Source organism: Arachis duranensis, chromosome 6 (genome assembly GCF_000817695.3).
Source record: "Arachis duranensis cultivar V14167 chromosome 6, aradu.V14167.gnm2.J7QH, whole genome shotgun sequence".
In the NCBI taxonomy this organism is placed as follows: domain Eukaryota; kingdom Viridiplantae; phylum Streptophyta; class Magnoliopsida; order Fabales; family Fabaceae; genus Arachis; species Arachis duranensis.
Window position 1 is genome coordinate 92,602,292 of NC_029777.3, and position 11,642 is coordinate 92,613,933.

Consider the following 11,642-nt stretch of genomic DNA (forward strand, 5'->3'; position numbering starts at 1 on the left):
GACACCCATTTTAGCTTTTAAGTTGTCATTGCAGCTTTGTGAAAACGGCTGTTTGAAATAACAATTTGAGTTAAGCGATGATGATGAAAAATACCTTAACATTTATTTTGGGCAACATAAGATATCAAATGTGCATTTGATGGATGAAATAAAATGGCTATCCAAATAAGTGTTAAGGATCTGTTTGATTTGCGTTTTTATTTTCTGTTTTTATTTTTAATATTTTTTATTTTTCAGATTTTGTAAGAAAAAAAAGAGATAGTGAAAACAATAAAATCCTGTTTTTCAGTTTCACCTCCTGATTTCTCTTTTTTCTTCATAAAATTCTGAAAACAGAAAACACTGAAAATTAAAACAGAAAATAAAAACACAAATCAAACACACCCTAAATTTTCCAGTGTTTTTAAAGAATTTCTCCCGCAGACGTATCGAGAGCCAAAAGCTATGCTTTATTGAGGGGATTTTGTTTTTTCCTTTAATTTCCTACTCTTGCTAAATTTCCGCTACACAATAGCGCCGATGATGTCACTTGATCCATGTTGATAAGTCTTTGTTGTTCTTGTTGCTGCAGCCACGCTTCTTTAACAGATGTCCTAACCAAACCCCTCCCAAAACATAGTCTAGCCAATATTCCAACATCAGGATTTATAACATGGCCGCACGATTTAATTTAGTTAACACCATGTCAACCAATAAGATAGTATGACACTACATAAGTTGGCTAGACCAGAATCTAGACGCAAGATTGTTGCACAAATTTATAAAACAAACAAGTAGCCGCAACAGGCAACAAGAAAGATAAACAACCGATTGTAAAATGCTGATCCTGGCAAAGTTGGCAGTGTCTCAAAGAAACACACCTTAGGCAGTTAGCTAACTTAGACATCAGGCTCATCCAGCTCGTCTTGTGTTTTCTTCCTGTACTTGCGGTTCAACCTTTGAGAGCTCTTCTTAACATCTTCAATGGCTTCTCCTGGCATATCCTCCTCCATTGCACAAACATCAGTATCCTCATTCTCACCAGCTGCTATACTAACACTGAAAGCTCTTTTATTCTCCTTCCCAACATCCTCTTTTTGCTTTGAAACATTCTTATGCTCTACCATTGAAACATCACCGGATTTCTTCCTTGATATGAATGTAACCGATGGAAGATCATCCTCGGCATCCTCTCCCTGTGATCCGGTTCCAGCAGCAGCATTTGATGCCTTTAACTGCGAAAGGAAACTCATATACGCTGCCTTATTCGATTTATCATCAATGTCATCGTTGGAATCATCGAAAGTATATCGCGTGTATCTCGACGGATTTCGAATGTAATCTGGAACAGCTGAAGCAAATTCTTGTGCTTTTGATGGCTGCTCGAAAACTGCTTCTTCTTCAATCAAAGAAGTCTTCATTCGAACATCCCTCGTTCCTTCATATTCATCGTCCTCACCATATCTAACATCGCAATCAGGATCAAACCGAACACGTTTCTGGGACTTCTGTTCTGGAGGCTTATCCTTACTCTTCAAAATGGGCTTGAGATTAATACTATCGACACCACCGTCGCCACCGCCGGTGTCAGCCCCTGGTGCTGATTTATCAGAGACGTGCAAAGCATCAATTTTCATCAATAATAGCTGCTAATGAAATATCATAAACGTCAAAAAAAAGTTTCAACGGAATAAGACAAAAAAATTCAGCTATATCCTTCATATAAACTCGATCCCCCTGGTTCTCTTTCCCAATTGCTTGTTTATCATATTTATCTTCCTCTTCCTGCACAAACCAATTGATTCAAGATTTTCAATCAAAAATATTATCTAAATTAAATATCTTAAATATTTAACCAGCAAAAATGGCACAAACCCTAGTTGATTCAAATGCAGCTATATTTTCAGCATCCGAATTTCAATTCGTGTAGGTTCCAATTGTAATTTCAAATATTCAGTGAAAATTGATCAAAATATAAAACAAGAGATAAGGGATTAGTAGTACCTCGTGATCAAGGGTGCAATCGAGGCCAATACCAGACCTAATTTGCCACTGTTCATCGTCGTAATCGTCGGGTTTGAGCTGAGTACGACGAAACCCCGCGTCACCATCTTCGTTATCGTCGTCTTCGTCGTTGAGATCATCGAGGTCATTCTCTAGCTGAACCCGGAAGCTGGAAGAAAAAGAGGAGGAGGTTGCGGCGGTGGACCATGCGGAGGGTTTAGGGTCGGGTTTAGGTTCGGATTGGTTGGATGGTGTGGAGTTGATTTCGTCGTCGGCGAGGGACCAGAGAGAGGAGAGAGAAGAAGGGGAGGTTGAAGAAAGAGGAAGAGAACCGAAGGCTTTGTCGACGCGGACTCTGAAACTGTCTTCCATTGCTATGGATGCCTAAGCTAATGCTTCGTTCAGGTTTAGTTTCGTTGGTGATGTGGCTTGTGTTGTGAATTTGCGGCGAAAGGGATTTGTATTGGGTAAGGCCCAATGTTAGTCTAATCGATTGATTGAATTATAAATGTAAACCTAAATATATATAGAGTATTATCTATGAATGATAAAAATAAAGATAAGATAAAATAAGAAGATAATATAAAGATAAGATAAGATTAAAATTATAATTAAATTTATGTATTTTATTATACTAATTTTATGAACTGTAAGACTTTTTTATTATTGTCATAGACTAAGATAAAAGAATGATTTAATAAACTTTCTAATTCATATAGAGAGGATCATGTAATACGTAATGCAAAGAAAGTAAAGAAAAGAGAAGGAAAAATAACGTTTTCTTAAGAGGTCTCTCTTATTCTCAGAAACAAAGATTAGATGTTAGGAAATAAGAAAGAAGCATAGAGAGAAGATCCACAAAAAAGATTTTTTAGTGAAGCTGTGAAAGGAAGAAAGTAGCCAATCATAGCAAATAAAGATAATAGTTTTCATCATCGTCATTGAAAGAGGATGATAAAAAGATGAAGGGTGCAGAAAAAGAAAATACTAAAAGTAAGAAAGAAGAGAAAAAACAAAAATCAGAAATAAGAGTAGAGAAAATTAATGGCATTTTTAATTTTGTGATCAATGAGGCTGCAATAAAAAATCTGAGACATTTTTGGTGGGATACCTTCATTGTCAAGCTAATAGGGAGAAAGATTTCATTGGCAGCACTAACTAGGAAGTTGGAGGCGGAAAAACAAGGAAGCATTGAAGCGATTAACCTAATTAGGTAATGATTTTTTCGTTGTCAAATTTTTCTCTCAAGAAGATTTAGACTTTGTTGTAACGGAAGGTCTTTGGAAGATCTTCGATCACTACCTTACTCTAAGATTTTGGAAACCTGATTTTAATCCTACGGAGGCTACCATAGATACAGTGGCAGTGTGGGTGAGACTTTCTAGACTAGCTATTGAGTACTATGAGCAAGAGATGTTGGAGAGAATTGACAACATAGTAGGTAGAATTCTGAGGGTGAATTCTAATACGATAGATAAGTGCAAAAGCAAGTTTGCAAGGCTTTATGTAGAACTTGACCTCACTAAGTTTCTAGTATCTCAATACTCCATTAGTGGACTTAGATACAAGGCAGAATATGAAGGGAGCTATAATATATGTTTCGCATGTGCCATTGTGGGACATGAGAAAGCTAACTGCCTTGAAAATAAAAATCCAGCACAATCTAACCAATCTACTACAATTATAGCGATCAAGGGAGGAGAAAAATCAACAGAGGAAGACAGTGCAAGGAGGAGAATAGTCAAGAATAATGAATGAAATTCAATTCAAGGAAATGACAAAAAAGTAATAGAAAGAGAGATTGACCCATATGGTCCTTGGATGATGGTATAGGAGCCAATACGTGGTAAGACAGCAAAAAAGATTTGAGGTTGGTACAACTGTACAAGTAGTGGGATGAATAGTAATGAGAGAAAGAAAGAAAAGCAAAAAATGATAAGTACTAAGTTTGCAATATTAGGGGAGGAGGTTCCAATTGTTTTTTCACCTAATAATGTAAATACAGAGAATAATCTCCTAAAAAAATACAATAAAGAGATCTCAACCATTTTTCACCTCTAAAAATACACCAAATCAAATTGTTCGGCCAAATAAAGAAAACAATGGCCCAATTAAAAACCTAATTACAACAACCCAACCAAAAAAGAACACCAACAAAGTTAATAGCCATAGAATCTATATGACTAAACCAATGAATGACAATACCATACAAATACAACCTAGTCCAATAACCAAAGATACCACTAATGAACCTATAAGACAACCACAACTCAAGAATCTTAATAACAAACCTCCTAAAATACAACAACTGAACGACCCATAAGATTCACCTGACCATATCATGACCTCACCTGATCAATTCTACGAAGGAACTGTCATCCCAGAAACAGTGAAAATGGAAGAGGAGATTGAAGAAATACTGATGCGTGAGTATCTTGTCTATCTTTTCCTAGTGAATTTGCATCTAAATTGTTGAGTTTAATTTAGAATTAATTATATTTTAGCCACTATAGATGCTATTTTGAGTTTTGTGCAATTTTATTCATTTTAGGCAGCATTTAGAGGGATTTGATGAAGTTTCTGCAGAGAAAAAGAAGAAACCAAAGAGATGACCAGCGAAGACCAACGCGGACGCATGGCTCACGCGACCGCGCGGAATGGAGAAATTGCAATGACGCGATCGCGTGCCTGACGCGAACACGTGGACTGGAATCTGCACAAATGACGCGAGCGCATGGACGACGCGGACGCATCACATACGTGATCTGCAATAATACAGAAAACGCTAGGGTGATTTCACAAGACGCGGAGTAGTTAGTTAATTCTGATTTAAATTCAAATTTGATTTTAAATCTTATCTTTTAGGAAAAGATGTTATCTTTTTTTAGATAATTAGATTTTAAATTAATTAGGATTAGTTATAAATAGGGGAGACTTCTCTTCTATTAGGTACATGACATTAAATTAAGGGGATTTTATTAGGAAATTCTATACAAATTTACATTCTACATTCCATGAGCAACTAAACCTCCACTATTAAGGTTAGGAGCTCTGTCTATTTGTATGAATTGATTTTATTACTTTTTCTATTTTAATTTATGTTTTGGATTTATATTTAAGAATTGTTTTCGTTCTTTATCTTATGAATTTGGGTGGAACGGAAGTATGACCCTCTTTCTACTTGAGTTCTTGTATAACTTGGAAAAGCTCTATACTTAAACAACAGCTTGAAAACATATTCTCCTAAATTCTAATTATCTGGATTTAACGGGATACGTGACATATAATCCTTTTATTATTTGGGTAAGTAGAGTTTTTGTAGCATGCAAACTGGAATTTGATCATGTACCCTTTAATTGGAATTAATTGACCAAGGAATTGGCAGTTAATGAATTTTAGAGGATACTAGGAAGGTCTAAGGAATTAGGGTCTAGTCACATATAGTTTGCCATAAATTAAATCCTACATAATTAAAATAGTTAGTAAGAAAAGTTAATCCGGAAAAATAGATAACTCTGAAGTCTTAACTGTTTATCCATATTTTATTCCCAATTTATTTAATTGTCTATACTTTTGATATTCTGAATTCGAACTTAAACCTTTTGATCCATCAATCCTCGTGGGATCGACCCTTACTCACGTAAGGTATTACTTGGTACAATCCGGTGCACTTGCCGGTTAGTAGTATGGGTTGTAAAATTCTGCATCAAGTTTTTGGCGCCGTTGGCAGGAATTGATTGTGATTAACAACTATTAGTTGTTTGATTGTTTAGATTAGGCATTTTAATTTTAATTTAAAAAAATTTGTTTTATTATTTTTTAAAAAAATAAAAAATAAAAAATAATTCCTTTCTTCCGTTTTTTTTCCTGTTTCCTGTTTCCTTTTTTTTTAGTTTACTCCTTTTTATTTTTTTTCCTTTCTCTAAAAAAAATTTCCTTGTTTCGCGTTAGTAATCCCCCTCCCCTGTTTCATTTTCTTTAAATTTTTTTCTCTTTTTTCTTTTATTATTTAAAAATAATAAAAAAAATTTTTAGCACTAATATTTTTCTTAATTTCTGAAATTAAGTTTGGTATTTCCTAGTTAGTTTTATTTTAATTCTTAGAATTCTGTTTTTTTTCTTCTTTGCTTTCCTATTTACCACATGGTGCGTTTAATCTTTTTTGGTGTCTTGTGCTGAGAAAAAAATAATGGAGAAAGATTACGTGGGTTACTACTTACACCCAAGTAGTGATTCATACTATGGTGGATGGAGGAACTATCAAAATTTTTCATTGGCAAAGCCAATACCAAAGAAACTTCAGTGCTCCATGTTCCAACTACCAAGAACCATCATCTTTCTACCCATGTCAAGAGCCACCATCAGATATTGAGACTTCTCAGAAGAAGAGTGTTATGGAAGTAGAAACTCTTAATGATATTCTTTCCCAGAACAAGCTTATGACTCAGCAATTAAGTCTACTTGCTCAGCAGATGAGTGGCATGCAAGTCCCAACTATCAACACCCAACACCCAAATTTTGAGTGGGGAGAGCAACCTCAGAGGCCACAAAATTTTAATCATAGTTCTCAGAGTATTTTTCAACAGAATAATTCTAATAACCACCAGTTTCAGTCTTCTCAGCCCCAACAGAACAATGATTTGGAAGTAATCTTGAAAAGTTTTATGCATGAAACCAGAGCCTCAATAAAAAACTTGGAAGTGCAAATGAGTCAAATAACCAAGCAATTAGAAGAAGAGGAAGATGCAAAACCTCCAATGCCCTTGGTAAGTAATGAAGAAGAGATTGCATTAGAAGAAAGCTAACAAGAGGAAGAGGTTGAAATTGAGGAAGCTTGCAAAGAAGTAGAAGAATTCAAGGAAGAACACAAGGAAGTGAAACTTGCAAGACCTCTTCCAAAGCCATCACCATCCAATACAACATTCAAGTGGGTAAAATTCATATCCTTAATCCTTACCTTCCCACTTGAATATGGGCTACTAGAGACGGATGGTCAACTTAGAGCTCTTTGTGGTATTAAGAGTAAGAGGAAGACGGTTAGTGGCAAGAGATGTCAAGCAAGGTTCAATATGGTTGCATGCTCCAAATCGAAGTGTAAGGATTGGTGTAGAGCTCACTTAAATGGGTCTAGAAGGTAGTTTGGATGTCTCTGTGAGAATCCAGATTGCTTGCCACCAGGTGGAAATAATGGTGATCCACAAGAAGACGGACGTAAAAGCAAGATTTGGGACCCTAGAATTCATTCCCACAATCAACTCTCTTGGGGCCTTGTCACTTACTTCAATTTGCTCAAAGGCATTATACGCCTGGTTTGGGATCCCGGTAGCCATTGGAATTACAAACATTGGTGGAGATTCCTGGATCAGTACAAGCATAAGCCACCATGACAAGGAGCTCACCAGATGTCCAACTTAAGGACTTTAACTAAAAGTGCTTGGTGGGAGACAACCCACCGTGGTATGATCGTTTCTTTCCATTCTTAGTTATTTTTCGTAGTAGTAGTTTCTGCATTTATTTTATTCTTATTTAGTTCTTACTAATTTTCTGATCATGCAGCTATGTTCTCCCAGGAACCGAACACCTCAAGTTATATAAAAAAATGCCACGCGACGCGACCGCCTCAGCGACGCATCCGCGTCGCAAGGAGAGGGGAAAAAAATAAAAAGGAACAGAGAGTCACGCTAAAGTGTGGCTGGAGGCGTGCCAGTGGCACAAATCGCCCAACGCGACCGCATCGCCGACGCGTCCGCGTCATGTGGGAATATTAGCCCCCACGCAACCGCGTGACCAACGCAGCCGCGTGCCCTGATTTTCGACGTAAAAAAGGTGCACAATCAAATATTGTGCTGGAGTGGTGATGGCTTGGTGCTAGACGCATAATCCCTATCACGCGAATGCGTTGCCGACGCGTCCGCGTCACTTCCTTCTGAAGCCACTCACGCGATCGCATGCCCCACGCGATCGCGTCACCCCAAATTTGGCAAATATTTAAATTCGAACAGAGAGTTGTGCAGGCGCGAGGCTGCACTCGCGCCCGAAGCATAACATGGGTCACGCGACCGCGTGACCGACGCGACCGCGTGACCGACGCGACCGCGTGACCGACGCGACCGCGTCAACTAACTAAAACGCAATCACGCGAACGCGTGCCCCACGTGGCCGCGTCGCTTGCGCCACACTAGTTCGCCGCCCAGTTTTCTTTCTCTCTCTCTCCAATCCTAATTCTCTCTTATTCTTTTATCCTTTTACTTTTCTTTCCTCATAATATTTATCTCTTTCTATTTTCAGTTCTTATTTGCTTGAGGAAAAGCAAACCTTTAAGTTTGGTGTTGACGCTGCGCTTATTGGTTTTCTGGCACAAAAGGGAGGCGAATCATCTTCATTGAGGAGCACAACCTGAAGAATAAAGCGACAGCTAGGATAACTAAGGTGATTAAGTTCCTTTCATTTTTATTCCTCCTTTCTTTTTCTATGTTATATTTCGGTTTTCTGCTATTTTACTTTGTCTGTTGCATGATCTTTTATTAGTTAGAATCCTAGGATTAGTTTTCTTTTAATTGCTTTAATGCTGAAAAGATGTTTCATGTACCACTCACTAAACTTGAATCTAAAAAGAAAAGAAAAGAAGTGATGTATTGCATGAGAAATTGAGTTTAATTCTAAGAATAGTCTTATTTACTTAAATGTGGTGGTATTTTCTGTGATTTTTGAATGCATGATATGAACAGTGCATATTTGAATTTGAATCAAGGGATGTTGATGTATAAGGAACAGGAATTTAGAGAATTATTATGACTTCTCTGAAATAAACAAAAATTTAATCCTTAAAGCAAAAGAAACAGCAAAAAAAAATCATTATATAAATAAATAAATAAATAATAATAAAAGCAAGGTCCAAGGCTCTGAGCATCAATGACTAGGGAGGTAGACATATTAAAAGCTCAAAGAGTTGTTTCCCTAGTCATATGCTTTTGGTGTGATTGTGTCAAGTAATCCTTGAGACAGAAAACTTAGAGTCGAGACCAAGTGCGTTTAACAGAGTATGCCAAAGGCTTTGAGCACCACTGTCTGGGAGTAATTGAAAGAAAAATTAGAACTCGAAAAGAGTTCCCCAGTTAAGTGCTTGTGGTGTTTCTGTGTCAAGTAATCCTTGAGACAAAACATTTAAAGTCACGGCTAGGCTCAAGGTGCAAAGCACGAAAGAAAAATAAATTAAACTAAATTTTGTTGTGTTCAAGGAATAAACTGAAATATAAAAGATCAGAGAATTCATAATATTATCTGGATTCTAATTCCAAATGACAATGACATCCTTCTGATTTAAAGGAGAGTGAGATGCCAAATCTATTCAGGATTACAGTTATAAACCCCACTATAAAAAGAGACATGAGCTTAATCGAACTCTCATTCTCATGCAAATTCACATCATAAGCTTATATTAGTTTTGGTTGCTTGAGGACAAGTAACAGTTTAAGTTTGGTGTTGTGATGCGTGAGCATCTTGTCTATCTTTTCCTAGTGAATTTACATCTAAATTATTGAGTTTAATTTAGAATTAATTATATTTTAGTCACTATAGATGCTATTTTGAGTTTTGTGCAATTTTATTCATTTTAGGTAGCATTCAGAGGGATTTGATGAAGTTTCTGCAGAGAAAAAGAAGAAACCAAAGAGATGACCAGCGAAGACCAACGCAGACGCATGGCTCACGCGACCGCGCGGAATGGAGAAATTGCAATGACGCGATGGCGTGCCTGACGCGAACGCGTGGACTGGAATCTGCACAAATGACGCTAGCGCGTGGACGATGCGGACGCGTCACATACGTGATCTGCAATAATACAGAAAACGCTGGGGTGATTTCTGGGCTGTTTTGACCCACTTACCAGCCCAGAAAACACAGATTAGAAGCTGCAGAATGGACAAAGCAAGTGGTCCCCACCCATCAAATGAAATTTTGTTAATTAATTCGAATTTAAATTCAAATCTTATCTTTTAGGAAAAGATATTATTTTTATTTTTAGATAATTAGATTTTAAATTAATTAGGATTAGTTATAAATAGGGGAGACTTCTCTTCTATTAGGTACATGACATTACATTAGGGGGATTCCATTAGGGAATTCTATACAAATTTACATTCTACATTCCATGAGCAACTAAACCTCCACTGTTAAGGTTAGGAGCTCTGTCTATTTGTATGGATTGATTTTATTACTTTTTATGTATGGATTGATTTATTGCTTTTTCTATTTTAATTCATGTGTGGATTTATAATTTAAGAATTGTTTTCGTTTTTATCTTATGAATTTGGGTGGAACGGAAGTATGACCCTCTTTCTATTTGAGTTCTTGTATAACTTGGAAAAGCTCTATACTTGAACAACAGCTTGAAAATATATTCTCCTAAATTCTAATTATCTGGATTTAACGGGATACGTGACATATAATCCTTTTATTATTTGGGTAATTAGAGTTTTTATGGCATGCAAACTGAAATTTGATCAAGTACCCTTTAATTGGAATTAATTGACCAAGAAATTGGCGGTTAATGAATTTTAGAGGATACTAGGAAGGTCTAAGGAATTAGGGTCTAGTCACATATAGTTTGCCATAAATTAAATCCTACATAATTAAAATAGTTAGTAAGAAAAGTTAATCCGGAAAAATAGATAACTCTGAAGTCTTAACTGTTTATCCATATTTTATTCCTAATTTATTTAATTGTCTATACTTTTAATATTCCGAATTCAAACTTAAACCTTTTGAACATTTCAAAACCAATTTCTGCTTGCCTAACTAAGCCAATCAATCAATCATTGTTGCTTGATCCATCAATCCTCGTGGGATTGACCCTTACTCACGTAAGGTATTACTTGGTACGACCCGGTGCACTTGCCGGTTAGTAGTGTGGGTTGTAAATTCCGCATCAAATACCTGAACCCAAACCTCCGAATCTATATTCTATAGACATTGCCATTATGATTGAAGCAACCTTATTCTAAGGAAACTTAATCATATTGGCATTGAAGGAAGTGATCTCAATATGAAAGATGGTGATTCAAGAAAGGAAGAAAATGGTGAAGAGGAAAACAATAAGATCGAAATGAATGGGAGGGTAAATGATGAATATACAAAGGATGAGAGCTTTTGGAGCATTGAGGTATATTCCAACTTTCCTTAGTCTTTATTATTATTTTTAGTTGGAATTGTAGAAGCACTGCTCAAAGAGTATATGAGAATTTATAATCCGGATGTTGTTATTTTAATTGAAACTAGATGTAATGGAGATCAAGTCATGAGAGTTATAAGAAGGAATGTGTTTGATTTTAGTCATGTAGAAGAAGCGGAAGGCTTTAGTGGAGGTATATGGGTGTTATGAAAAGATCCTAGTATCTCTATTATAGTGAAAAGGTCACAAAAATATTGTGTACATAAAAATATCAAAAGATAATAATAGGAGCTAGATGATTATAGCAGTGTATGCTAGCCCTAATGAGAGAGTTAGAAAGGATGCATAGAGGGACCTAAAATCTATAGTTGCCAACATGATGGAAGAATGGTTAATTATGGGAGACTTTAATGAAATAGCCTGCTCGTTAGAAAGGAAATGAGGAGGAAGATGTGATGTTAGTGTTTGCAAAAGATTCCAAAGATAGATA

The 11,642-nt window shown here is 36.3% G+C and overlaps 1 pseudogene; it reads right to left on the reverse strand.

Moving 5' to 3' along the window:
- Positions 1-376: 376 nt before the first annotated feature.
- On the reverse strand, positions 377-2,463 carry LOC107494600 (uncharacterized; annotated as a pseudogene).
- Between the last annotated feature and the right edge of the window lie 9,179 nt (positions 2,464-11,642).